Consider the following 11,312-nt stretch of genomic DNA (forward strand, 5'->3'; position numbering starts at 1 on the left):
GATTAGTGGAATGACTGGCAATCCTTTTCCTGTTATTAGTAAACTTCAATAATTTTCAGGATGGTTCTTCTGTATACCAATTTTAAATATATTTAATGTATAGTGGAAGCTATTATAAGCGAGCCTATTAAATCTTGAAGTACTGTTGGTAAAATTTAACTTTATTTTTTCTCCTGTCAAGAAGCCTTTGAATTCATTTACATTAATTGTAATAAGCAAAATATAATCATCAAGAGTAAGGGAATTGCACAAATGTTAATTATGTGTTTGTTTTACTTATATTTATTGAGAAGACAGGGAAATAATGAAACAAGGGATAATTTTGAAAACTTGGTAATGTACCAGCAAACTAGAAAACCCATATATTTCTGAATTCATTTTCAGAATCACAGTTTTGGTTTAGTATTTCCTCATGCTAATCCTATGCATGTGACTACTGCAGGACTTCATTGTACTTTATAAAGTGTTATTTATTTGAACTTCATGCATATAAAACATGTCTTAATGATATTGCATGGTTTCAAGCCTCACAACTGACCAAAAAAAAAAGATATTTCATGGTGTTGAGGAAATAATTTGAATCTATATTACATTGACCATATTAGAACATATTTCTTCAATTAATATAATCTATCATTTCCTTCTCAATAGAACACTTGTAAGTCACCCTTTTCTTGTTCTTCCTTTCAGTTTGATGAGAGATATCATACAATGTAATGAATTTACTGAGTCAAATTAGTTGAGGTGAATCCTGGAGATTCATGAGCCATGAGTGTGTTTAGACGTTTTTGGGAAAGACGCACAGAGAAAGAACAATTGTAATATCTAACATTTATTTAGAGGAGAAAGTTATCATTACAATGTGTTGTTTCTTTCATGTAAGAGAAAGAAGTACCCAGAGTGAAGAAATGGTATTAGGTGTGTAGGTAAGTAAGTGTACTTTGTGACTTCTGAAGGAAGAAACGTCTTGGAGCAGAGACATCTTTCTCTTTTGTTGCCTTCTGGTTTTTCTTCATTTCAGCTACACAATGATGACTACTTTAGTTTCTCTAATGCAGTGGTAAATGCTGATTCAGCAGAGTTGCGGCTCTGCAACTGAAATTTGTCTAATTGAGTCACAGTAATTGATATATGGGTACAGTGTTGAATTTCAGTGCATACATGTGTTATATAATTCAATGTACTCAGCCTATTACCTTAAACAGTTACCATTTCTCCTGCCAAGAATATTCAGCAATCTTGTAGCTATTTTGTAATACATCATAGGTAATTAGCCACAGATCACCCTCCTATGTGATATATCAACCATAAAACTCATTTTTCTTACCTGCATATGTCTGTCAGCCTCCCCATCTCTCTTCTCTCCACACTTAGGAGATCCACTCTTAACATTTTACAAATGAGAATAAACAGGCCTTGATTTTCTAAGTCCAGTTTATTTCACTTAATGTACATTTCTACAGTGTTAGCCATGTTGCAGCAAATGTCAGAATTTCATTTTCATCAGTGGAAAGTATCCCAGTGTATTCAATACCATATCTTCTTTGCCCGTTCATCTGTTAGTGGATGCTTAGTTTGATTTCATAAACTGTCTATTCTACACATACAGAATCGTACACATCTATATTCATCATGCTTATTTGCGTGGTTGAATAACATTATTAAATTTTGTATTTGTCAAGATACCACCACAGTGCTTTCTGTAATAGTTCTAATTTACCTTCTCCCAACACTGTGTAAGACACTTTTCCTAATCCTCATCAACACTCACTGTTTTTCCTTTTGGATAGTGGCCATTCTCAATGAAGTGAGGTGATATCTTGTGATTCTGAGTGTTATAAGAATGGTAACACTGCCAGCAAACTCCATTGTAGTTTTGTAAATGATCACAAATAGCTCCTTTCCTTCCCTTCCTATAAACGTTGCTCAAAGGATTGGTGTTTCTGTGGTTAGATTTCCAAAAGTAACATATATGACTTTTTTTTGGTATTTTCCTTTACTTAAAAATAATATAAAATTTCTCATTTAATACACCATTTTATAAAAATTCACTATCTGGTACCATCTATAAGCTATTAATTTAAATGTATCTGTTGCTAGAAGTCTTTGATTCATCTTGAGTTGATATTAGTATTGGCTGACAGGGACCCAGCTTTTGTTTTCTGCCACAAATGTCCAGTTTTCTCAACAGCAGTTATTTAGAGGCTGCCTTTTCCCTCATCCTGTTTTTGGCTCCCCTGTCAATTTTAGATGGTTGTATGTCTGTGTTTATTTCTAAGCCTTATTTTTTGTTCCTTTGGTATTTGAGCCTGTTTTGTGCCAGTACCAAGCTGTTTTTGTTACTAGAGCTTTTTTTGTAGAGTTTGAAGTCTGGAATTGTTAAATCTGTCACTTTTTTTTTTTTTTTTTTTTTTGTGCCATGAATGTGTTTGTGATTTTGGGCTTTTCATGATCCAAGGTAAATTTTTAATGGTATTGCATTGAAGTATTGAACTTTATTGGGGGGGGGGTCCTGGTCATGGGGCCTGAACTCTGGGCCTGGGTGCTGTCCCTCAGGTCTTTGGCTCAAGGTTAGCGCTCTACCACTTGAGCCACAGCACCACTTCCAGTTTTTTTCTTTTTGCTTATGTGGTGCTGAGGAATCGAACCCAGGGCCTCATGCATGCAAGGCAAGCGCTCTACCACTGAGCCACCTTCCCAGCCCTGAAGTATTGAACTTTAGGCTATATTGACATTTTTATGATAATCCTGTCAGTACAGTGCCTTCTTTAATTTCAAAATTTTACGGTTTTTGTTGTAGAGGTTCTTCACTTCCTTAGTTATGTTCATTACTAACTAGTTCTTTGTTTTGTTTTCTGAGACTTGACAATGGTATTGCTTTTCTAATTTCACAGAAAAGTTAACTAATTTTTATAAATTGATTTTATACCTTTCTACTTTGCCAAAGATATTTATCAGCTTTAGAAGCTTGGGAGCAGAGTCTCCAGGGTCCTTTATAGTATGGTCATCTGCAAATAGAGATAATTTTACTTCTTTCTTCCCTGCTTGGATCCTCTTTGTTTTCTCTTGCCTTGTTGCTCTGGCTAAGAATTCTAGTACTCTACTGAAAAGGAGTGGATACAGGAACAAAACATCTTTGTCTTGTTCCTGACTTAAGGGAAAATGGTTTTAGTTTTTATATCATTTACTGTGATGTTGGCTGTAGATTTGTGACAAACAGCTCTTTTTTATATCGAGGAATGTTCTGTCTGTATATAGCTCCTCCAAAGCTTTAATCATAAAGGGATGTTGGATTGGTTGCTGGTGGCTAATGCCTGCCACCCTAGCTAGTCAAGAGGCTGAGATCTGAGGATTGTGCTTTGAAGCCAGGCAGGGCAGGAAAGTCTGTGAGACTTTTATCTGTAACTAATCCAGTTAAAGGCCAGAAGTAGAACTGTGACTCACATGGTTGGGCACTAGCCTTGCACAGTGAAGCTCAGGGACAGCACCCAGATTGTAAGATCTTGTTAGAGGCTGTTTTTATATCTTCTGAAATGACCATGTGTCGCCTACCTTTGGATCTGCTCATATGTTGTAAATCATTTATTGATTTATGAATATAAAACCAGTCTTGCATTGCTGCGATGAATCTCACTTCAATGCAGTGTATGATTTTGTTGTTGATTAGTTGAAATTTGGCAAGTATGTTATTAGAGTTTTGCATCTATGTTCATCCAAGATTGGTCTCTAGTTCTCTCTTTTTTTTTAGATAATAAACACGCTAATCAATACATAACATTAAGATCCCTACTTAACTCACTACAGCAATATTTAGTACTCTGCAATAGTTTTTCTTATTTTGTCATTCTCTACCAAGTACCACCTACAGACTAATAACTAAACATGATATATTGCTGGAAATCACAATCCAGGCTCATAGCTCTGATAGGAAAATAGACTAAGTCTGCATTACACTGCCCTGAATATTCTTAAAAGCTCTGGTGTATCAAAAGACTCTGATAACCAATTGCGTGTGTATGGTCAGGAATTTGATTTACATTCTCCAAGTCACTAAAAATTTTCTTTTGATTTGGGTATTATTTTTGTATTCCTTTGATTGAAATGTCTAACAGACAATTTAAGTGGGAGGAAGTACTTAGTTTCACTGCTAATGACAGGTTTAGTCCATGTCCACCTGCTCCGCTCCCATGCCCTTAGGAAGAAGTGGGAAGGGAGATGGAAGAAAAATATTTTTACATGTATTAAAGATATGTAACTAGGTGATATAGAAAGGGAAAGAGAAAATAGGAAAGGAGGTAAGGAATTCGTGAGAAGGGGAGAGAAATTAGTGGGCAAGAAAAGTAGCTCAGGATACAGGTGCAGCGTTTAAAGGGCGTATTCCTAGCTATCTTTCCCAACTAGGTACTTTACCAAAGATCCACATGCTCACAAAATAATGCCACCAAATGAGACTAGGCAATTAAAGCATGGTTTATAAGGATTATTTCATTTTCAAATCACAAGTACAAGAATATTACAAGTAAAACTGGAAAACAGATGAAGACCTTTGAAGTTTTTGACAAAGCTGTTGCCAAAATTACTTCATAAAAAATTCAGTTAGCTGGGTGCCGGTGGCTCAGGTCTGTAATCCTAGCTACTCAGGAGGCTGAGATCTGAGGATCACAGTTCAAAGCCAGCCCAGGCAGGAAAGTCCGTGAGACTCTTACCTCCAATAAACCACCTGAAAAATGGAAGTGGCGCTGTGGCTTACGTGGTACAGCGCTCGCCTTGAGCTGAAGAGTTCAGGGACAGTGCCCAGCGACAGAATTCACGCCCCACAACCACCCCCCCCCCCCCCCAATTCAGTTAAGCTAGAGATCACTCATGTTTTTTCAATACCTTTGTTTTCATTTCTTTACAGATTTGGTAGTTTTTTTTATATATGTTATTTTTAAACATTTCAAAGCAAATATTGTGATTTGATGTAAGCAGTGAAATAAAAAATATGTTCAAGTTTTATGAAGGTGTTATATTGGAGAGTTCACGTGACTTTAATGTAGTATTGAAAATTTGTCAATGATTACTTGCATTAAAATGAAGGTCTTCAGCAATGTGCTTTTGATTTTAGCTGTGTGCCTCTAGCTGTTTTATGTAGGTAATCTCAAGTCTGTTCTCATTAAGATTTGAACAGTTTGGATGCTTTCTACTTTATTTTGTTCAAAATAGACACTTCAAGGACATGCAGTGACGTACTGTGGGGCTGGGCCATTGCCGCCACAGTCTCAATGCATATGACTTGGCTTAAAGGAATTTGAGCTTATGGACTGAGGAGGACAACACTGGTTGTCAGAGCCATTTGTTAAGTGTGCAGTTTATCAGCCTTAACATTTACATAGATGTTCAAACTCTCATAGTTATGTACATATTTTGTATAGTCACAAATTCAGCTGTGTGAACTTATGTTCTCTTGTGTATTCCCTACTGACACTAAAAGGCACAATATGGGTGGAGAGGTTTATCGTATAAATAATGATCCTATGACGTCTTTAACAGATGGCTTCTCACATGCTTTCTAAGAATATTAGATCTACTGACAGCATTTTCTCAGAGATGACATTTATATAGTTTCTTTTCTGTGTGCTGTTCATGGCTCCTAAAGTTTGATCTCAGTTTGGCTGAAGACTTTATTTTTTTTTATTGTGAAAATACTGTACAGAGGGGTTACAATTACATGGGCAAGATAATGAGTACATTTCTTATCAAGCATTGTAGCCTCCTCCTTTGTTTCCCCTTCCCATCCCATCCTCCCTCCATCCCCCTTCCTAATCCTCCCCCCCCCCACCAAAGTTGTAAAGTTCATTTTCGACATAACGACTTGTACATCTCATTGTTGCAATGGGTCCACCTGTATCCCTATTTAAATGATTTGTTTTTCCCCTTCCCCTCCACAAATTATACCGACATCAAATACAGTGAAAGCAGGGGTTATACTGTGGGGGAGGGACATACAAAGCAACAAAGAAATAATCTTATAAATGTGTTAGAAACAGTCGCATGAAAGAAAAAACAATTTGTATACATATCTTAGAGTTCATTTCCCTAACATCAACTTACCTGATCTTTTCTGCTTGACTCAGACATATACTAGATATTGCAAATAAGGGAAAACATGGGACCTGTTTCTTTGGGCCTGGCTTACTCCACTTAATATAATTTTTTCCAAGCCTTTCCATTTCCTAACAAATGGGGCAATCTTTTCTGATGGAGGCATAGAATTCCATTGTGTATATATACCACATTTTCTTGATCCATTCATCTACTGAGGGGCATCTGGATTGGTTCCATATCTTAGCTATAGTAAATAATGCTGCAGTAAACATAGTTGTGATGGTAGCTTTAGTGTGGTCTTGTTTGTGAACATTTGGGTAAATGCCCAAAAGTGGGATTGCTGGGTCATAGGGGAGCTCTATGTGGAGTCTTTTGAGGAACCTCCATACTGCTTTCCAAAGTGGTTGAACAAGTTTACACTACCACCAAGAATGCAGTAAGGTTCCCTTCTGTCCACATTCCCTCCAACATCTGTTGTTATTAGAGTTCTTGATTTTAGCCATTCTAACTGGAGTGAGGTGGTATCTCAGTGTTGTTTTGATTTGCATTTCTTTTATGGCTAGAGAGGTTGAGCATTTCTTCATGTGTCTATTGGCCATCCTTTCCTTTTCAGAGAAGTTTCTCTTTAAGTCTTTAGCCCACTTATTTATTGGGCAGTTGTTTCTTTGAAGATTTGTTGTTGGGGGATTTAATTTTTTGAGTTCCAGGTATATTTTAGATATGAGACCCTTGTCTGTTGTATGGCTAGTGAAGATCTTCTCTCAATCCGTGGGCTTTCTATTGATCTTGCTAGCTATGTCCTTTGCCATGCAGAAGCTCTGCAATTTCATGCAATCCCATTTATCCAACCTTTCTTTGATTTGTGTGTTTCTGGGTCTCTATTAAGAAAATTTCAGCCTGTGCCAACAAGACTAAGGGTTTCTCCTATTCCATCCTGTAATGTTTTCAGAGTGTCTGCTTTGATTCCGAGGTCTTTGATCTATCTGGAGTTGATTCTGGTGCAGGGTGATATATAAGGATCTAGCTTTAGCTTTCTACAAGTAGTTAACCAATTTTGCCAGCACCATTTACTGAAGAGACTGTCTTTCTTCCATTCTATTTTTTTAGCTCCCTTATCGAAGATTAGATGGCTGTAGGTCTGGAGGTTCATTTCTGGGATTTCAATTCTATTCCATTGGTCCTGAGGTCTGTTCCTGTGCCAGTACCAAGCTGTTTTGATTACTATGGCTTTATAGTAGAGTTTGAAATTTGGTATTGATATTCCTCCAGCAGTGTTCTTTCTGTTAAGGATCGTTTTTGCTATTCAGGGTCTTTTATTGTTCCATATGAATTTTTGGATTGCCTCTTCTATTTCCTTGAAGAATGAGGTTGGAATTTTGATAGGTATCACATTAAATTTGTAAATAGCCTTGGGAAGTATTGGCTGAATACTTTTCCACACAGATGGCACTCACATGGGTTTTCTCCAGTATGTTTACATCATATCTCCTAAGGCTATAGGATTTTGCTGAAGGCTTTCCCAAGTAGGTGACGCTCAAATGGTTTCTCTCTAATGTGTATTTTCTGATGATTGCCAAGTTAAAATGAATGGGTGAAGGCTTTCTCACAAAAATGACACTTAAATGGATTCTCTTCAGTGTGTGCATTCTTTCATGCTTCTTAAGGTTACTTGATTCACTGAAGGCTCTTCCACATAGGTGGTACTTAAATGGTCTCTCTAATGTGTATTCTCTCATGATTTTTTTAGAGATGATGGTTAGGATTGTGTTTCCCACAAAGATGACACATATCTGGTTTTTCTCCAGTGGGTGTTTTCTCATGCTTTTTAAGTTTATTAGTGTTTCCAGAATACAGTGAGTACTCATTTTTACCAACCCCTTCAAAGAACTGAATAATATAACAGTCTAATTCATTTCATAAGAACAGATAAACTTGGCTATGTTTATAAGAATGATCTAAGTTCACTTCTGACTGGAAAGATTCAAGTTGGAAAACTTAGATACATTTGTGGTGAAAAGTAAAATGTGAGAGCAGGAGGAACAGAGGAAATGAGAAGTCTTCTTATTCATTTTAATTTCCCTTGATCTTATCAAGTTATTTCCCAGGTAAAATGTTTGTAATTCTCAGAAACTTTGTTTTATTCAATGAATAACACAGACTATCACATGTGGAGTTTTAAATTACTAAGGTTAGTTTATCTTTCAGATATTTATAATGGAAATGCTCTTTGACTAGATCAGATGAATGAGGTGCTAAGTGACCAGGACAACATGGGCAGAGTTCACTTGGGCTTGAAGGCTGCATAGATTTCTTTTGTGTATTTTGTAAAGCAGAGTAATCTGGCAAATCAAGTAAAATGAGTTAGTTGCAGGGGAGGGCTGAGGAGAAAGGAAAATTCTGAATAAGGGTAATTCCACTCCTCACCAGATACAGAACACTGTGTGAGGTGTCCAGATCATGAGTATGGCAACGGAGGGAGCAACCACTGCCTGCAAAAAGCTGAGAGCTTTCTGGTTCTTCATAAGGAGCCTTGGGGATGGCTCTAGCTGGCATGGCTCTCTGTTTCTCTGCACTAACAGCTGTTATCTTGGTCAATTACATGATGCTCATCTTGTTTACCTGTTGTTTTCTCTGCTCCTTGCTGTTCATTGGACATCCCAACAGAGCCATGTGTATCCTCCAGCAGATCACATTTGGAGTTGTGTTAACTGTCACTGCTCCCACTGTCTTGGCCAAAGGTATTACTGTGTGTCTGGCCTTCACAGTAAGCAGCGAGAAGGATGTGGTAGTTGCTGGTATCAGGGCCACCTAACTTCATCATTCCCATCTGTACCCAGATCCAACTGTCCCTCGGTTGAATCTGGCTGGGAATTTAACCTCCCAATTATTGACACACATGCACACTCTGAAGATAGCCACATCATCATCCAGTGCAACACAGACTCAAGTCACTTCTTCTTTTTTCTGTCTTTTCTTTTTTGGTAGTAGGGATTGAACCCAGGACGTTGCACTTGCTAGGCAAGTGCTTTGCCACTGAGCTACATCTCAGCCCTCAGTCACTTCTTTCTTCTGGGTCATAGGATACGTGGGCTTCTGGTCCTGGTAAGCTTCACTGTGGTTTGTCTGGACAGGAACTTGCCTGACACCTTCAGTGAAGCTGAGTTCTTGGTTGTTGGTATTTTGTAATGTCTTGGTAACCGTCCTGCCTGTCTCTCACAGTACCAAGAGGGAAGCTTATGGTAGCCGTGGAAGTGTTTGTCATCTTGACCTGTGCGTGGCTCGTAGGGTGCATCTTTGTCCCTAAAGGCCAGATAGAAATTCTCTGCATAGGATCAGACACAAAACGTATCTAATGGAAACATAGAACTGTATTGTATATTTATTCCACATCCTTTTGATCCATTTATTTACTGAGGGGCATCTAGGTTGGTTCCATATCTTAGATATGTAAATAATGCTGCAGTGAAGTTGGTTGTGCTGGTAGCTTTAGTGTGGCCTTGTTTGTGGTCATTTGGGTAAATGCCCAGGAGTGGGATTGCTTGGTCATAGCGGAGCTCTGTTTAGTCTTTTGAGGAGCCTCCATACTATTTTGCACAGTGGTTGAACAATTTTACACTCCCACCAATAGTGTAGTTGCATTCCCTTTTGGCCACATCCCTGCTGGCATCTGTTGTTAGTAGTTTTCTTCATAATGGCCATTCTAAGTGGGGTGAGGTAGAATCTCAATGGTGTTTTGATTTGCATTTCTTTTATGGCCATAAAAGAAAAAAGCCAGAAGTGGCACTGTGGCTCAAGTGGTAGAGTGCTACCCTTGAGCTAAAGAGCTGAGGGACAGTGCCCAGGCCCAGAGGTCAGGCCCCACGACCGGACCCCGCCCCCCCAAAAAAAGAATTCAAGTTTCTATTGCCCATTTGTATTTCCTCTTCAGAGAAGTCTCTCTAACTACTTAGCTCACTTGTTATTGAGGTGTTTATTTCTGTGAGGATTTTTTTGGGGAGGGAATGTAATGTTTTGTGCTCCAAGTATATTTTAGATATGGGGCCCTTATCTGTTGCATGGCTAGTGAAGATCTTCTTCCAGTCTGTGGGCTTTCTATTTATTTTGCTAGCTATGTCTTTTGTCATGCAGAAGCTCTGCAGTTTAATGGAACCCCATTTATCCAACCTTTCTTTGATTTGTTGTGTTAGATATACAGGAAATAATACCGAACTAAGCTTAAAAGTTAATCAGATAGAGGATGAGCCCCCACCAATACACTGGCATGTGCATGAGCATGAAAAGTTTCAGAGCAGGTCAGTAGAGCAAGGTGAATAAAGTCACAACGTAGGATTTCTCAATCTGAAGAGGACAGTTCTAAAGCCCCTGTGCTTTGTACCAAGAAATTCATATGGAGTCTGTATCTACTTTATGACACAGTCTATCTTTCTCTGTCTCTCTCCTCTCACTTAATCTTTACCTCTCAATTCTCTCTTTCCTCTCCCCCTCTACCTTTGAAATACTCTAAGGGCAGAGATTGCCAGACAGAATTAATGTTTATCACAATACGAGGAATTTCTCTTCCTAAAGTGCAGTTAATATTAGAGAAAACATGAGCAAAAATGCACAATTCACTTGGAAAACACACACTTAAAATCCAACCAGTTTCTTGTATTGGTAAAACCTTGGAGTTTTGGGTATATGACATAATACAGAAGCCAGCTTCAGTACCTCATTGTGCAAGAAAGTGCCTTACTTACATTATGATTCCCATTTTTACTTGCATATGGTACGAAGATGGGCAACCATACAACCGCAAGTTCCCAAAAGAACATTACACAAAATTGCTTCACTGCTTTGAAAAGTATCTATGTTCCATGTGCATGAAGTCTTCTGATGGCTTGTGTGTGTGCAAACAATTTAGATTGGTAGGAGCTAGAGTTTCTTTTATATTATTAGCTTTGTTTTGGGTCATAGAGAATTACACAGCCCCATATTCTCAGTTCAAATGGATACCTGTATGCCTCATTCCAGCAATGTTCTCTCACTGGCTTTAGCCATGGGTGTGAGAGGTTCTCCCCCATCTTTGTGGAGAGTGATTGTCAATGATTTTGATAGGGCTTTTTTTTTTTGTCGGTGGTGTGGCTTGAACTCTGGTCCTGGTCCTGGGTGCTGTCCCTGAGCTCTTTAGCTCAAGGCAAACACTCTACCACTTGAGCTACAGTGCTACTTCTGGTTTTCTGGTAGTT

This window comes from Dipodomys spectabilis, unplaced genomic scaffold, assembly GCF_019054845.1.
Source record: "Dipodomys spectabilis isolate Male_0828 unplaced genomic scaffold, ASM1905484v1 ptg000098l, whole genome shotgun sequence".
Classification (NCBI taxonomy): domain Eukaryota; kingdom Metazoa; phylum Chordata; class Mammalia; order Rodentia; family Heteromyidae; genus Dipodomys; species Dipodomys spectabilis.